This window comes from Rhipicephalus microplus, chromosome 1, assembly GCF_043290135.1.
Source record: "Rhipicephalus microplus isolate Deutch F79 chromosome 1, USDA_Rmic, whole genome shotgun sequence".
Classification (NCBI taxonomy): Eukaryota; Metazoa; Arthropoda; class Arachnida; order Ixodida; family Ixodidae; genus Rhipicephalus; species Rhipicephalus microplus.
Window position 1 is genome coordinate 103,835,120 of NC_134700.1, and position 15,325 is coordinate 103,850,444.

The 15,325-nt window shown below is 44.5% G+C and overlaps 1 protein-coding gene across 1 annotated transcript in view; it reads left to right on the forward strand.

The window, feature by feature from the left end:
• Nucleotides 1–7,779: 7,779 nt before the first annotated feature.
• LOC119178283 (uncharacterized) overlaps nt 7,780–15,325 on the forward strand; it is a 61,087-nt gene continuing 53,541 nt past the window's right edge. Inside the window, exon 1 of the mRNA XM_037429477.2 lies at nt 7,780–8,306. The gene's annotated coding sequence lies outside the window, so the exon portion shown is untranslated. The remainder of the gene's footprint in view (nt 8,307–15,325) is intronic.

Genomic DNA, 15,325 nt, shown 5'->3' on the forward strand with positions numbered 1-15,325 from the left:
GTGCCCTCAAGACCAGCTGTATAGCTGATCATCAATGTTGGAGCACTTTATTTGGGTAGGGGTAAGGACATTTTAATATAGATATTCGGCGAAACTTTACTACAAACATATGCAGAATGGAGCCGGGCACTCTGCAGAAACGGCATTGCACAGAAAATTGTTTAGGGCTTATTATGCGATATCTGTATGAGAGTGGAGATATCTCCACGAGGTCTCTGTGAAAACCCAGTATACTGATTTACTTGGTCGTGAAGTCAGCAAGGAGACACAATTTTTTTCTGCGTCTTGCGTAGTTAGAAAAACCAAAAAAACGCTCAGCATGAATATTGGCAGCCCAAGCAAAACTATATAGACGTCATTACTGTGTTACTTCAGCGCATATTTAACTTCCGAACGTGTGCGTGCATTATACCACGCAACCTCACCAAGATAGGACAACAATGCAAGTTTCCTACGCTCTAAAGATAGAAATAACTATTTGCTGCTTATCTTTGCTCTCAAACACTCTGTCATTTAATTTTAGTAAGAAGTGGTTTATTTCTTCCCGAAAAATAAAAAAACGTTTTTCCACAGTACATGTGTAATTATTCTTCATTGCAAGTGCAAATGCGTCGCCGTTCACAAAAAAATGTTCCCCTGACCTATTTTCTACCAGAATTTCTTTATGGGAGAAAGCTTGTCGACACGCATTTAGTGGAAACTATTCGCGTGAGGTGCGGCCGGTGCGGGTGAATTCCTAGCGATGAGGTTTTAGCGGAGAGTCTCTCCCCCCCCCCCCCTTAATACCTAATCTTTACGCTTCATTTTAATCGTAGTGCTCACCTATGTGAGATATCTTTAAAGAAGCCGCAAGTCTCGACGGAAAAAAAGCTTACAAAAGGAAAGTGTGGTTGATCCCTCCCGGAGTTCATCTAAAATAGTTCAAAATTGTTCTCGCTATATATACTCTTTCCGGTGCTACATCTGCCTTCTATAACATAGTACAAGCTGCAAAATTGACAAATATACGGCTTGCACGGAGCTGTTCTTTTTTAGATGGCACTAATGAAAATGCAGACTGCAGCGAAGCTCCGCAACTTCACACACATCACGATGATAGCTTTATTGTCGCCTTCATTTACTCTAGAACCCTGTACTTACGCCTCATTTCCAACCGCAAAGGAAGGTCCCACATCCACTGGACCGTTGAAGCGCGAAGGATCAAGTTACGGATCATTCGAACCCCATTCTCTGTGACACTTTTCCCTTTGACGACCAGCTTGCGACCGTTGTGCTTTCCTCAGTCGCATGTCGATATTGAGAGGTCTTTGTTGCAAGCAAAATGTGCCGCACAGAACAAAAAAACTGTAATTCCGTTCGGGTGCCGCAACTACTGGCATATAATAGAGTTGCCGAATATGCGACAATTTTTTGTCCGTTAGATGTTGTCGGGCTTAGCGGTGGGTTACTTTGCTAGTTACATGTCCTTAGTTAAGACTGGTCAATATCTGCTCTTACGAACAGTTGTGGTGTGCAAGAACGCTCCTGTAAACAAGGAAACAGCCTCCGCCTCCTAACTTGCGATCAAACTTTAGTAAACAAAATTTTCACTCGTAAATATGTACACGACCGCTCACCCCCTTCCACATTGGAAGTGGGGTAGCCGGTAAGAATTTATGCTGCTTGTTCCCTGAGAAAAAAATTTACATGAGTATAGGGATACCTCATCCTACGCCGCCCGGTCGTTTGATGCAGTACTTTTAAATTCAATATTCAACAACTCAGATGAGCTTCCTGTCAGGTTTAGGCACGTGATTCTTTGTGCAGACTGCTCCAATATTCATATAAGGGACGGTCGTAACTGGAAAGACTACTGATAGACCGAGTGAATGACGTCAGAAAGAAGAATGTGGTTTCTAGCACACTTGCGGAACACGTGACTACATCTAATCACGACATTTACTGGGCCAAGGCAACGGTAATCGCACAGGAAAGACACTAGTGTTCGCATCTGGAATCCCTTCTTATCCAGACTACGAAAAAAAAAATGCTGAACCGAAATTATGCAAATCTGACATCAGCGTACGCCAAGTGTTTCCGCAGCGTTATAAACATAACTAAGTCTGCTTATCTGGTCCACATTGCTGTAACAAGGCTACCATACGGCCACCAAATTGTAGTTGTTATTGTTTCAAACGTTTTCATTTGGTCGGAGCTCTTTTATTTTGTTTGTACTTCACGTCATCTACACCAGGACACCTACTCTGCTCTAGTGTCTGGGCCTGCTGCAGCGTGTAATGTAAGGCCGCTTTTAAAGACGATAGTCTTTCTTAGTGTAATTCGACGCAAAAAGTTTAGTCTGTCTGTCTGTTTGCACATTGGTCTATTTGTCCGCCATAACTACACCCCAAACGGCCCCAAACGATACCACAAATGACCAACCCCATTCGCAGCGCCCACCAATATTGCTCAAGTTTCAGCATTCATACTTGTGCGATTGTCAGTTAAAAAGGATTTATTGCACATATTTGAGGCACCATGTTAACACGTCAATATTTTGTATGCGCTCTTTACACTAGATAAGGAATATGAGTAATTCTAAGGACCGTAGCGTTTATCGTGCACGCTGCGCTGACAAGCAACGCGATGCTCATAAAGTCAAGTGTTTCACACGCTTTGCTAAGACGACACGGTGGTGGCACCTGCCCATCGCTTTGCGTTCTACACCTTATCGCCTCCGAGAAAAGCACGCACGCCTTTCTTCGTTTTCGAAGATATCTGCCAGATGGCACTTGTGTCTAACGTGCCTCTATGCGCTCGTTCACCTCCGCTACATGCTCTAGGCACCCTAACGCAGCGCCTACAGAATACCATTCACCAATTTTCTTGCGCAGAACATCAAATGAACGTTTTGCTCACCCTCTTCAGACGCAAGACTATCATCTGTCGATGACCTTTGCAGTGAAACGTGCAGATACGGGCCATTTTTTTTTCATGGTGCCTTCATATCCTTTTCGGCATTGCTCTCATAAAGTTTGTAAAGACTAGCTTGGAGCTCGTTGGTAGGCATGCCCACGCATACTGTCTGATGTATTATGTTGCGAATGGCCAGCGCTTATATTCTCTTCTTTTTTAGGGACGAAACTCCTTATGGCGTGGCTTGTGCGTCCCCCATTGTCGTAGTTCGTAACCTGTGGCATGTGCCCGCATACCAGTGGCACTCACCCGCCATCAGGCACATAACCGCATGTCCACATGTTGATAAAAACGTAGCATGGCGTCGTTATCGCGCTCTCGGTGTTAACAAAGCGCTGACAGCAGAAATGTGGTACATACTCTTGTTTAGTTCTTGGATTTTCTGCTGGATGGTGGTACTTGATTGATTGATATGTAAGGTTTAACGTGCCAAAACCACCATATGATTTTGAGAGACGCCGTAGTGGAGGGATCTGGAAATTTCGGCCACCTGTGGTTCTTTAACATGCACTCAAATATGAGCACACGGGCCTACAACATTTCCGCCTCCATCGGAAATGCAGCCGCCGCAGCCCGGATTTGATCCCGCGACCTGCGGGTCAGCAGCCGAGTATCTTAGCCACTAGACCACCGCAGCGGGGCTATGGTGGTGGTACTTGTATATGATGAATATATGACAAAAAGAATCGAGGTGGCGGTACTTGAAGTGTTTACTAGATGAATGGACAGACGCATGAATGGACAGACAGACAAGCAGGCGGACAGATGGGCAGACAGACACACACACAGATGGACGGACGCCCAAACGAACGCACGAACTGGTGCACGTACGGATGGACTGACGCATGGACGGACGAATGGATGGAAGGAAGCACGGATGAATTGATGCACGCTTCGACCCACTCATCATCATTCATTCCGTGGATATGCTATGCTTATTTTGCTCGCTCCCTTTTCCCACATTTTTAGTCGTTGAGCAGCTCTCTTTTCAGACAATAAAAAACAGAGCCTCTGCCATCTCTAATGTACCTGTCTTACTCGCAGCATGGCTAGTCGCCGTCGTAGGTGTGAGATCTGATTACAATGAGAAGAAACAACAATAACGGCTACAATTCGTCGTCGTAATCATCATCGGCCACATCAAGCTCATATTCGTCATTTATATCACGAGCTGCAGCCAGTGAAGCTCTTTTATTTTCTCGTGTAAAAGATTGTGTGAGTGCGGAACATTTTCGCACTTACGCCTGATCAGAACTCATTAGCATGTCATTGCATGGTGCGCCGCAAACTCGTGTTAATACGAAGTAGTGCATATATAAACAAGAACTGCGGGCTGTCATAACCAGTTGCACGCTTCTCGTCAATCTGTTTATACAACTTAATTCACTTCACAACTTCTGCTGACAACTCGCAGATCTCGTTACTTTTTTTATTGTGACAAAGACTTGCTTCAGGGCATAATATTTTTGTTAAATGTGTGCTGTTAGGCCGGTGTTCTGTATGAAGTGAAGTAGTGTCTTGTGGAATCTCATGTATCCAGCGGTTGTAACTGGCTGGGTCGCTGAAGCGAAGGCCGGCTTGAGCGAGGTGACGGGAGCGTTCTGGCTGCAACCCTTTACATGTCCATAAAAGGTGGTATCTCTCTGCTTGCATCGCAGGAGTGAAACAATACGGACGCGTATCACTTGTAACTTGTAAAAGTGACCAGTTCCATGACGATATAACGGCCGGTGTAAATGCCACCCCTGCCGGAAGCCTCCTAAGAACAACTTCCTCCGCCCTATAGTAAGGTGAGGGGGGAGAGAGCAGACAAATGGTGGAATGAGAGCACGTGTATCCGTTACATTCGTGAAGATACGGTACAACACTCGCTCCCTCCCTCCCTTCATTGCTGCCGAACGTCTGTGCAACGAATTGGCTGACGTCCGCATGGCGCGGCACCTCAGCACCTCTCGTAAATCTATGTCGCATGGATTTCCTGGAATACCTAGACAGTAGTGCTTGATGTCATGTTTTAGCTTCTCCATCACAGGTATACCCTGTGGTCACAACCATACATTACACGTGGCTGGCTTGCGTCGGTTTCAGATGTACTTATTCCACAAAGGCACCAGCGATGGAGTGCAGCCATGATTGAATATCAAGGCCCGGTATTTGAGAGGCAACCTGGATTACTATTCATACAGCTCGACAAAAGAGAAAAGCAATAATACTGAGATGTCGGTGACAGTTTTCCTGCAATGTACAAAAAAAGACAATGGATGTGGTTCTCCAAAAGCAATACCTTAAAACACGTCTAACGTAGCACTATTTTGTACGCTTCCTTACGTGGAAAAACGCTCTTTTCGCGATAACGCAGTGACAATGGCTATTGCTATTTCGTCGTCTTAGGAACGGGACTATTCATTGAAGCCCAAGTAAAATTCAGTCATGCGCAGTCTTATTCCTAAATCACTCACAAGTTTGTTTGTTTAGTTTAGTTTTTTTTTACTTTGAAGAACGAAGTAAGCTTAATACAAGCATTTAGAGTTTAATTGTGGCGTGTCATTCCTATCGTACATGAAACAAAACGTCACGCCCAATGTAAGACAGCCGAATATACAGGACCCCACATCAACACGTTAGAAATTATTGTTTCAATACGGGAGTAAATTCAAGCGTTATGTCTCCCAATCGTAGTCCTTGCACTTCTCTTAATGCATTCTTCCCACTGAATTCACTCTTGTCCCTCACTTTTTTCAGCCAGGAAGCAAAATGCGGAATAACGTTATGAAACAGGCTAACATTATTCAGCAATTACGTTATTGACGTTATCAAAGAAATGACAGTGCTGATTGACTGTACGGTGCTCACTCTTACACAGAGGTAGTAACGAATGACGTAAGAAACATTACGGCAGATTCCACGCATTCCGGGAATCAATTTCAAGCGAAGAAGTTAGCGTGCAGCACCAGCCTGCTTACCCCCCCTTTTTTTTCTTTGAGCAGGTGCTACGAGGTTGATCAACGTCTCTGCATAAATTCAGTAGTTGTGTGCACACCTTGGGCTTTCCAGGCACGTCGGCTTCACCGGCGTGTGAAGGATAGCTCATGGTTCAACGTTACGTCAGCACACTCGTCAGGGCACATGCAGACGTCACTTCTGCGGACACTAAGTGGTCGCTGAATTGCGATTATGTGCTTGTCACAAGTTTGTATGCTATTCCATAACAATGACTATTGGGGTTTAGCATCTCGAAACCGCGATATTTTCAAGTGGAGGACTCCGGAAACTTGGACCATCTGGCGTTCTTTCACGTGCACCTGTGTCTAAGCACATGGGCCTCGAACATTTTCACCTCCATCACGCATTACTTCATGACAGAAAAATGTTTGACTGATGCTTATTGCGTCATGGCAGTTCTACGTATGTAGTGTTGGTTATATTGTTATAAAGGCGGATCGCAAAAATTACAACCACAATTGACGTTACTCAGACATGTCGCCTCCCCGGGTCACTTTTTTCCGCAGTAGCTTCAGGAGCTGGTGTCACGAAAATCTGGACGGGCATATAAGAGGACTATCATCATCATAAACGCATTTGTGCCTTACACTTAAGTTCCACTGAACAGGAAGAAGGCACCAATTAGCCCAACAAATGTCATGGCACGTACCATAGGCATGTCATGTGATAGTTCGTGATTATAGTACGCGATAGCTGTACCACCGCCTCAAATCTTAGCGAAGAGCAGTGACACAACATGTCTGAAAGAATGGCAAAACATGGAAGTGTGGTAGCCTGATAAAGGCAAAGCCACCAGCTTTGCTGTTTCATCGATGTCCGCGAATCGCAGCAGGTCGAATTTTATTCTTAGCGTCCACCGGGGCTTACAGATCGCCAACGAGCCCGACAACGCCATCGCTAAATTTTCGCCGACACAGGCTCGTTACCGCTACCATGCTTAGGTTTCCAAGGTCATTTCTCCCCGTACCTGGGTTGATGTAGACAGTGAATGTGGTACTGGTACTTTCACCTTCAACAAGTTTCATATCGCAGATACATGAGGTGTCTTGTTTGTTCATTCAACAATCCAGCTTATTATGTACCGTAAAAAAAAACAGGTGAATGCTCTCTGTCGCACGCGAACAATCACTTACCGCCGAATCATGGCACCTATTCTAGAGTATTTCAATTACACGTGCCCGCAGCTTTTTAGTTCCTCGATCAAAGAAGAACCTCGCCGAGCCGAGCAGGTCTCTCTTGTTATTTCGACACTTGACATCGTTGCTTCTCTTTCTCGGCGTGAAGAAGAAACCCTGCGGTAACTCGTATCACCCTGTCTGTTTCCCCCTGTCTGCGAAAGGCCCACCTTCCGAAACCGGCGAAACAGAAGTTGGCGCGCACGCAATCGAGTTAATTCAGTGACGAGCACGATGTCGTGCTCACCGCCAACGCTGCGTGACGGAGGTAACGTCGACGTTCCGGCCGCGTCCTAGGGACCCGCGGTCGTGTGAGGGTGCTCCAGCCATTGGTCACACTGTATCCGCACCACGGCTTCATCGCCCCTTCTCGTCGGCCCCGTATAAACGAAAACAAAAACGGGAAAAAGGTGGAATGAAAGAAAGAAAAAGACCAGATTAAGAGCTTAGCAGGCGGGTGAAGGGGGAGAGAGTACAGCAGACGACGGGGGTGGTAGTAGGCACTGCGTACACACGCGCGCGCGCAGAAAAGAGCGTGTGACCCCACAGCGCCGAGATTCAAGAAGGAGGATGGGGAGTGGCGAGGCATTGGACGGCCGAATTGGGTCTTCCTCGCCGGGCGGCCCAGAAAAAGCATGGGCGCTGCGCGCGGTCCTGTCAGTCGTATACAGCGGCGCGCGCGAGATCTCGAACATTACTGCACGAGCAGCAGCAGACGACTCGCGGCACTCGAAGCATCTAGAACAAGATAGCAGCCTCCCTGTTGCTTCTGTCTTTTTCGCAATCACCACTGTCTGTACGGTCTCGTCGCATACCAGCTTTACCAGTGACTCTCCGTGTGTATATGTAACACACGCAAGAACGAACTCGTGTTTGATTTTTCCGCTGCTACGCGCTGCCTGTGGTGTCGTGTGCGCGGGAACATCAAGCCGGCTTGCTTCATACCTGAGGAGTGATACGACCGGCTCCTCAAGTTGTCTTCTCAGAAGGGTTGGGTATATCAGGACAGTTTGACAGCTCTTCGTTTTCTTCAATCTTCACTTTCACGACGTAGTCAGTGGCGCTGATTGGACATCGTCGGGACTTCTGACGTGATATTCGCTAAGTGAGCACTGAGTCTGTCAGTGGAGACGTGGCATCTTTCTTCCTCCGCTCCCGTCGATCCACACCAAGGTAAGTGATCTAGACGCACTACTCTACATTGAAAGCATACGCTTATGTTGTCCTCCAATACCGAAAAAAGCGCGGCAACCTTTAGAACTTTTGGGTTTGTTAAAACAGCTGGAAACAGCCGTCATTTTAAAAGCTCGTTCCAGCCCAGGATGGCTAGCACGTTGCACGGTTGTTTGATGTATTCGTCGCGAGCTAAATCGGGGGACTTCCATTGTTCTATTGTAAAAAAAATTAAACTCATCGAGAAGAAAAAGACAGGAAGATATGTTACATAAAAAAGTATATTCTCGCAGATATTTCTATATTAGAACTCAATACAGCGTTGCTTAACAGAACCTCATATGCAGTCTGCAACAATTTGCAGGGCACATAAGTACTCCATGCTAAATCTGTTCGCTAAATTCCACGTGTACCGCGTACTTTCTAAAAGGATAGACATTTTTAACTTGATTTGTTAATTTTAATATTTATTCATCACACTTCAAGTGTCCTGACACGAAACGGTAAAAGAGGAGTTGTCTAACAAAAAAAAATTGTGAGCCAGTTTACATTCCGTTACTTAAAAGATGGTGTTGAAAGGTAACTTTCAAATCAGTAATGTTGGCGATGAGGATTATGTCAGAAGGATGGGCATTTCATTTCGCAGCCGTATGCAGAAAAAAATAACGTTTACAGGAAGTAGAATTGTAACGTGGCATATATACAGCATTTGAATTCAAATTTGACAAAAACAGTGACCTGCAACAACTATTTGGCTGCCTAGAGGCAGCAAATAAGGAAAAAAATATAAGTATAATATTATACGAGCCCTCTTGTGGCGACAAACGAGTGAGGGAAGAGACGAGTGCGATTTTAAAGTACCTACACTCGTTCTAACTCAAAAAATGACATTTTTTGATGTACTACATTTTAAAAGTAACATTTTTCGTCGTACTGGTTTTTCCTATTCTTTTAAAGGATGTAGAATTCCTGCCTATAGCGAAATAAATTTTTTTCGGGGTTCACCATTCGCTTTTACAGCCATGACATTGGAGGTTCACCCATGCTGCGCGCCTGGATGCAGATAAATGTGTTAGTAAGCTTTGTCCATTTCTGATGACGAATACGAACGTGGCTACATCCTTCTTGACGATGATTAGAAGACCAATATAGAAAAGAATAGTATACTGCGTGTAACTGTGATGTTGGGGGGTCGCTGCTAAAGCAAGCTGAATTTCGCGACATCTGTGTTTGCTTCCCATAACACTGATATACCTTTAAGTTCTGGGGCTAAGCATGTACATGGCTCATTGAAAGCAAAGTTCATACGCCTCTCTGTGCGCTATAACTGCTACTATATGTATGCGCCACAGAAAATGGGCGAATTTTATTACTCATTTAGTAAATATCGAGAAGAGAACAGACTGGTAGCAAACAACAGTAATATTTCTGGGTAAGTGTAACAAATAACTCAGATGGTCGGTAATGATGAGTCGGCATTAACACAGCAGTAGACACCGTGGCCAAACATTTAAGCTTCGCTTGTGGACGAACTACACAGAGTTCTTCGGTGTTTTTCTTTTCCTTTTCTGAGGCATGCGTGAATTTGAACTACTTGAGATACGTAAATGAATAGCTTTAACGTAAGCGTGAAACGACCTAAAAAATATATCTTTTTCGTTGTTGAAAAAAAGTCAAAGAAATGCATGGAAAGAATTGTGAGGGAAATTTGTAAATTGTTTTCACTCTCTACTAGTGTTCTCCCTACTTTTTCATTACTTGCGCCAGAGGAGCAAGAGACCCATTTTAACTACAAAAGAGCCGCAATACGTCCCTACTGCGCTGTATAAAAATATATACCTTTATTGCCACCCACAGACGGAGCGAGAAAACCATCGCTAAATAAAAGTTTCCTCTCGATAAGAGGTTGCGTCGGATCGCTGTAAAATGAGACAACGGCAAAAACGAACGAGAATTAGTGAAAAGAGGGCTAAAAGTGAAAACAGCGTCGTCTGATAAGCGTTTATCCAGAACTTTTGTGAACGAATAAATGAGGCTTTCTCGGCGCCAAAACGCACGCAGTTCACTTTTTTGTGTGTGTGATATCATTAGGCGCGAATCGTGAAAAAAAATAAGACTGTATTATTATCCGTCGCTCTCAACTAGAATTTTCGAGAACGTCTTAGACAACTATTCTTGCAGCGTAGACAGGGGCGCAAAGCAGTAAGCATTCATTTTGGTAGGCTGCGAGGTAGGATGGATCGCGAAGAAAGGAACGAGACAAATAAGCGTGGAGTAAAAACTTAATGTTGAATGTTTACTAAAGTTTGGCCATAATTTCTTTATTTTTCACTCGTTTAAGAGCGAAGCTTCATAAAACTAAGCCGGTCAATCATAACTCCTTAAACAGTAACTCCTTAAGCTCTGCGAATATTTACCTTTGCTAACAGAAAAACAGTAATGCAGGTGTGGGTAACTCAGAAATTGGGAAAACGCCACTATACTGATGCACTGCTGGTCCACTAAGGTATCGGGAAAAGGAGCCTGCCGGCAAGATACGCATGCCGTTGTAGTGGCCTTTTGGGATAGGGCACGAAATGCCAAGTGCATTATATAGCGGAACTACGCATGATGGCGCATGTATGGACAAAAAGGTGTATTCAGCCCAAGTCGAAAACTTTCAAGTAGCATAAAGGTCCATTTAAAAAGGGACTTTTCGTCCTCTTTCAGGAAAATTATTTACCTTTGTGTCCCTATCGCCAAAACTCACTGTCACTTTTGCGCTGCTCGCGACGCAGCCTCACTGACCATGCATCCTCAAAGAGCTATAGAACTTGATCTATTTTTATTCCCATTTTAAAGAAATACTGACGCGAATTTCGAATGTTTTCTGCTTGTCACTCCAAATGAAAAAAACAGGTAGGGAGAACCCTGAAACGAGTATCATAGTGCTTGGGAATGCATTCAGTACATTTTTTATACGGCCGCCTTAAGACCTCTATTTCGATTATGTATCGAGAGGACAGCTTCTCTTTCTCTTGTCAGCACAAGTTTGACGTCACGGGAAGACATGCAACTCGCTACATAGTAGCAACAGTCGTCGGTTAGCCACCAGTAGCAGTTGGTTTGCGAAAGCAACGACGTGTGAATTATCGTCAAAGTCTCTAACAACAATTTCGTCAATTTGGGTTGTAAGAAGGACGCAGATTCCGCAAACCCAGTGAGTCTTGTTCACTTGCCGTGATAATGTTCATTGCGGTAGGGATGGCCTGTAGAGGCTGAGTGACGCAAACGTTAAAATGAATGTGAAATATTTTTCTACGTGCCGTCTATTTTCGGTGTGCTGAGACCCTTGATAGTGCATACCATGAAACAAAAAAAAAAGTGTTTCTTGTGGGGTGCTTTAAAATACTGTCAGTAGTTCTGAAGGTTCCAATGCGGGAAATAACCGCATTACTTAGTCAAAAATGGGCAGCATATCCTCTTTGTCGTGCGTATAGAGAGGTGCATATTCATGTCAACGCTGCTCTTAGGCATTACAAAATCAGCGAGAAGTGAACTCTAAATGCGCGGAATGACGTGCGACTCTGGATGAGATAAAGGTGCGTCATATTCTCCATCATTCTCCTCTACTTGTCCGTTTCGCAGTAACAATGCAATAAAAATTGTATGAAAGACAAGCAATAAGTTGAATTGTGAGTACCTTGCGATAAGTTCTCGGATATCATTTTGGCCTTCACATACACTTTCATCCTCTTTTTGTGTTACTTTATGTGTATTGGTTTCACAGGCTGCCGTCCTACACAACGTCACCAACGGCACCACGACAACGATCATTGCATCGTGACTCATAGGCGAGGCTGCTGGTTCGACTTCCTGTCGCGGGAACGGCGCCCAGCAAAGTGATTAATAAGTGGTAATTGTTAGTGTACTTAAAGTTCCCGTGTGTGCTAACGATATGCGTCTGCTTCAAAGTGGCCCGAGCGTTTCTTCCTGGAAATTTGTACTTTATCCGAACGCATCAAACTCAGTTCGTATAGATATATGAGGATAGTGTTTCCCTCATTTTGCTTATATTTGTCTAGTTTATTACGATATATCTTCCTACGATCAACAGTTCAAGTTCTCCGTCATACGCACAACACACTAGCGACGCTCCTTATAGGGGCTATAGCTTCTTCCTGTAAGTTACTGAAGGGGCTGTAATTAGATATGTTTGTGCGCCTACCCACTACACGTTCTATACCTCATCCATACTTTCGCGAAACAGGAATGAGGTGGTGAGGTGGCTTCTCTCATATATTGAAATATTGAAACCCGGGCTAAGATCATTTATATATCGCATGTAACAGGAGAAAAACAAACATTGGGGAATCATTTGCGTAATTCTAGTAATAACTAGAGATACACTAAAGTTCAACGACATTAAATGGGCTCACTGGGGAACTCCTGCAGATTCATGGTGACGTTTAGCGTGTAGAAAATTGGACATAGATCAAAAGACACCGAGGCAACAGGCGCTGACAAAAACTGAAGTATACCGGAAACGAACCCCGCTAGTTATAGTGGGTAAGGACGACGCAACAAATCGAACAAGATTTGGCATCACGTGCTCGTCCATGAACACTACAAAATCAAGTACCCAACTTTAAGTTGCATAAAAACTGCAATCGGAGGTGGTCGTTCATGTTACCTGAGTAAAACAGCAGGAATAATATTTTTTTACTCCCGACAATATATAACCGCACCTACACCCCATTATGCAAATGTGAATTATGCGCCCCTTACGCATGCAACGTAGATTCCTCAAAGGGACACTAAAGTGAAACGATGAATAGGCCTGCATTGGTTAATGGTTACTGTGGGAGCTGCAGTGTCGTTAATTTCACCCTATTATGTTTATTAATAGAGAAAAAAAACTACTTGAAAGTCTGATTCCTAATGCTCGCGCAAATATTTTTGTGTATGACGTCACTGATTTGAAAGTGCGTTTTTTCATAGTTTGGCAACATTGGCTCAACACAGTTTCCAGAACCTTGGCGTGCTATGTCTATGGCCTTGTAAGAGGGCATTTTATTTCAAATATTACCAATCAGGAACTTCATATGACCTAGTAGACAACGTCGAAATCAATGACGTAACAGCGTTTGGTGCGGAAACATTAAGGTGGCATCGCCACCCGCTTTTTTTGTACGTTTTCTCACTAGCTTATCCATAAAGTATTATCGCTATGACAGTGGTGTTTCCGATATTGTGAAATTGTTATTTCCTAATACGCGAAAAAATTGGATTTCTCCTCAGCCCCCCTTTAAGGAGCCAGTGTTGCCGAAAATCTCGCGTCGTTGGTGGCGTGATGGACGATATAAATATTAGATTAGATCCAAAACAAAAGATTCAGCAGATGCTACGTACCTTGTGAATCAATGTTAGGTGAAGCATGCGGATGGAAGGTGACTGTGTTGTAATTTTTTTATTGAGTGACACTTTACGAAGTGCCTGTAAAGATGCGTACAGATGCACGTAAGGACATACGTTAAACAGCCGCATAGGTTTTATAACAACAGTTGTTTACTGTTGCGTGACGATGCCAACAACAACATGGATATTAGCTTCACGAGAAGTGGTAAGCTCATATGAATCGCTAATGCTTGCCCCATTGGTAGCCCTGGACACTGCTACATAAATCAACTTGAGCTGATTGCGCCTTACCACAACTGACATGCACCCATCGCGACAGCTGGGTCATAGGAGTACATATGTAATGCTTATAAAACTGGATAGCCACCACTGTAACCACAATCGAAGTTTCACGAACATTAGGGTCTATTTAAAAATAAGTTCCGAAACCGGGCCTGGCTGTGCGGTACAATAGTTGATTGCCACGCACAATTCTGCGGTCCGATTCCTGCTGGGACCGTGATGTTTATTCTTTGCAGTCGTAGGGTCAACGCTGCCGATGTCAGCTTTTTTTTTTCATAACGCTCACGCGCTAGACTTACGCATTTGTGTGTAAAACAGTGCGGGTACACGGGACAAGAAAGACATTGTGTGGGCTAACAACATGAGCATCTCTTTTGTGTTAATAAGCACATACGCCTTATATACAGACGCATGCGCAGGGCCTCTCTTATACTCATTTCTTTTCTCAATTTTGCCTTTGAAAGGCTCATATATTTCTTCACACTAAATAAACGATCATGTTCTCAGCCAGCGCTAAGTTCTGTTGTATTTCTTGTCCCATGTACCCGCGCTGCTTTTTACGATTAAGCTATGCCAACAAGCTCAAGATTTTACCCTTTTATTCTGGTATATGGCTCTTGAAAGAAAAGAAAAAGAAGCTAATTTCCGAGCTAATTTTTGTCTGTATGCGAAATAGCTAAGCTCTTTCTAGTGCATGGGTATGAAAAAGAGTAGTAGAGAGAGGAGACGAAGCACACGCCGTACACGAGTGAAGAAAGAGGAAAGAAGAGATAGGAAAGATGGGGGACACGGTCGATGGAGTCCCAGGATGGGGTACCGCTCGGCGAAAGCTACTCAGCATCGGGAGATCGCGGACGGCGGGCCGATCGGCGAGAGCTACGCTGGCATCTGAGATCGCGGGCAGCACAACCACTCGGCACAGAATCCACGAAGGGCGTCCCCTTTTAACCTACCGGGCTCGCTTCTCCAAACTAGGCTTCTCCCTCCCCCACTTGCCCTTGCTCGCAAACTCGTCACGCTTTGCTCTCACAACTGGGCTAGAAAGCGCTGACGATTGACCCCCAAGGATTTACATCATCCTTAAGTAGCTTCTCTTTTGAAAATATTAGCACGGCTTGCCCCAAGTCGAGCAAAACTGAGTCCCCGTGGAGCTGGTTGGGCACATGGCCGGTCCTGGCTTGGCTGGGATGTCATCCTCTCACTTCTCTATTTCCTGCGCCTTGTCTGCATGCGCACTACACGCTGCTGTGCATGCTAGCGTATTACTTTATCTTTCTTCTTTTCTTCTTTATTCTCCTCTTTTTCCTCTCTTCGCACATGTAGGGTAGTGAACCGGGTTC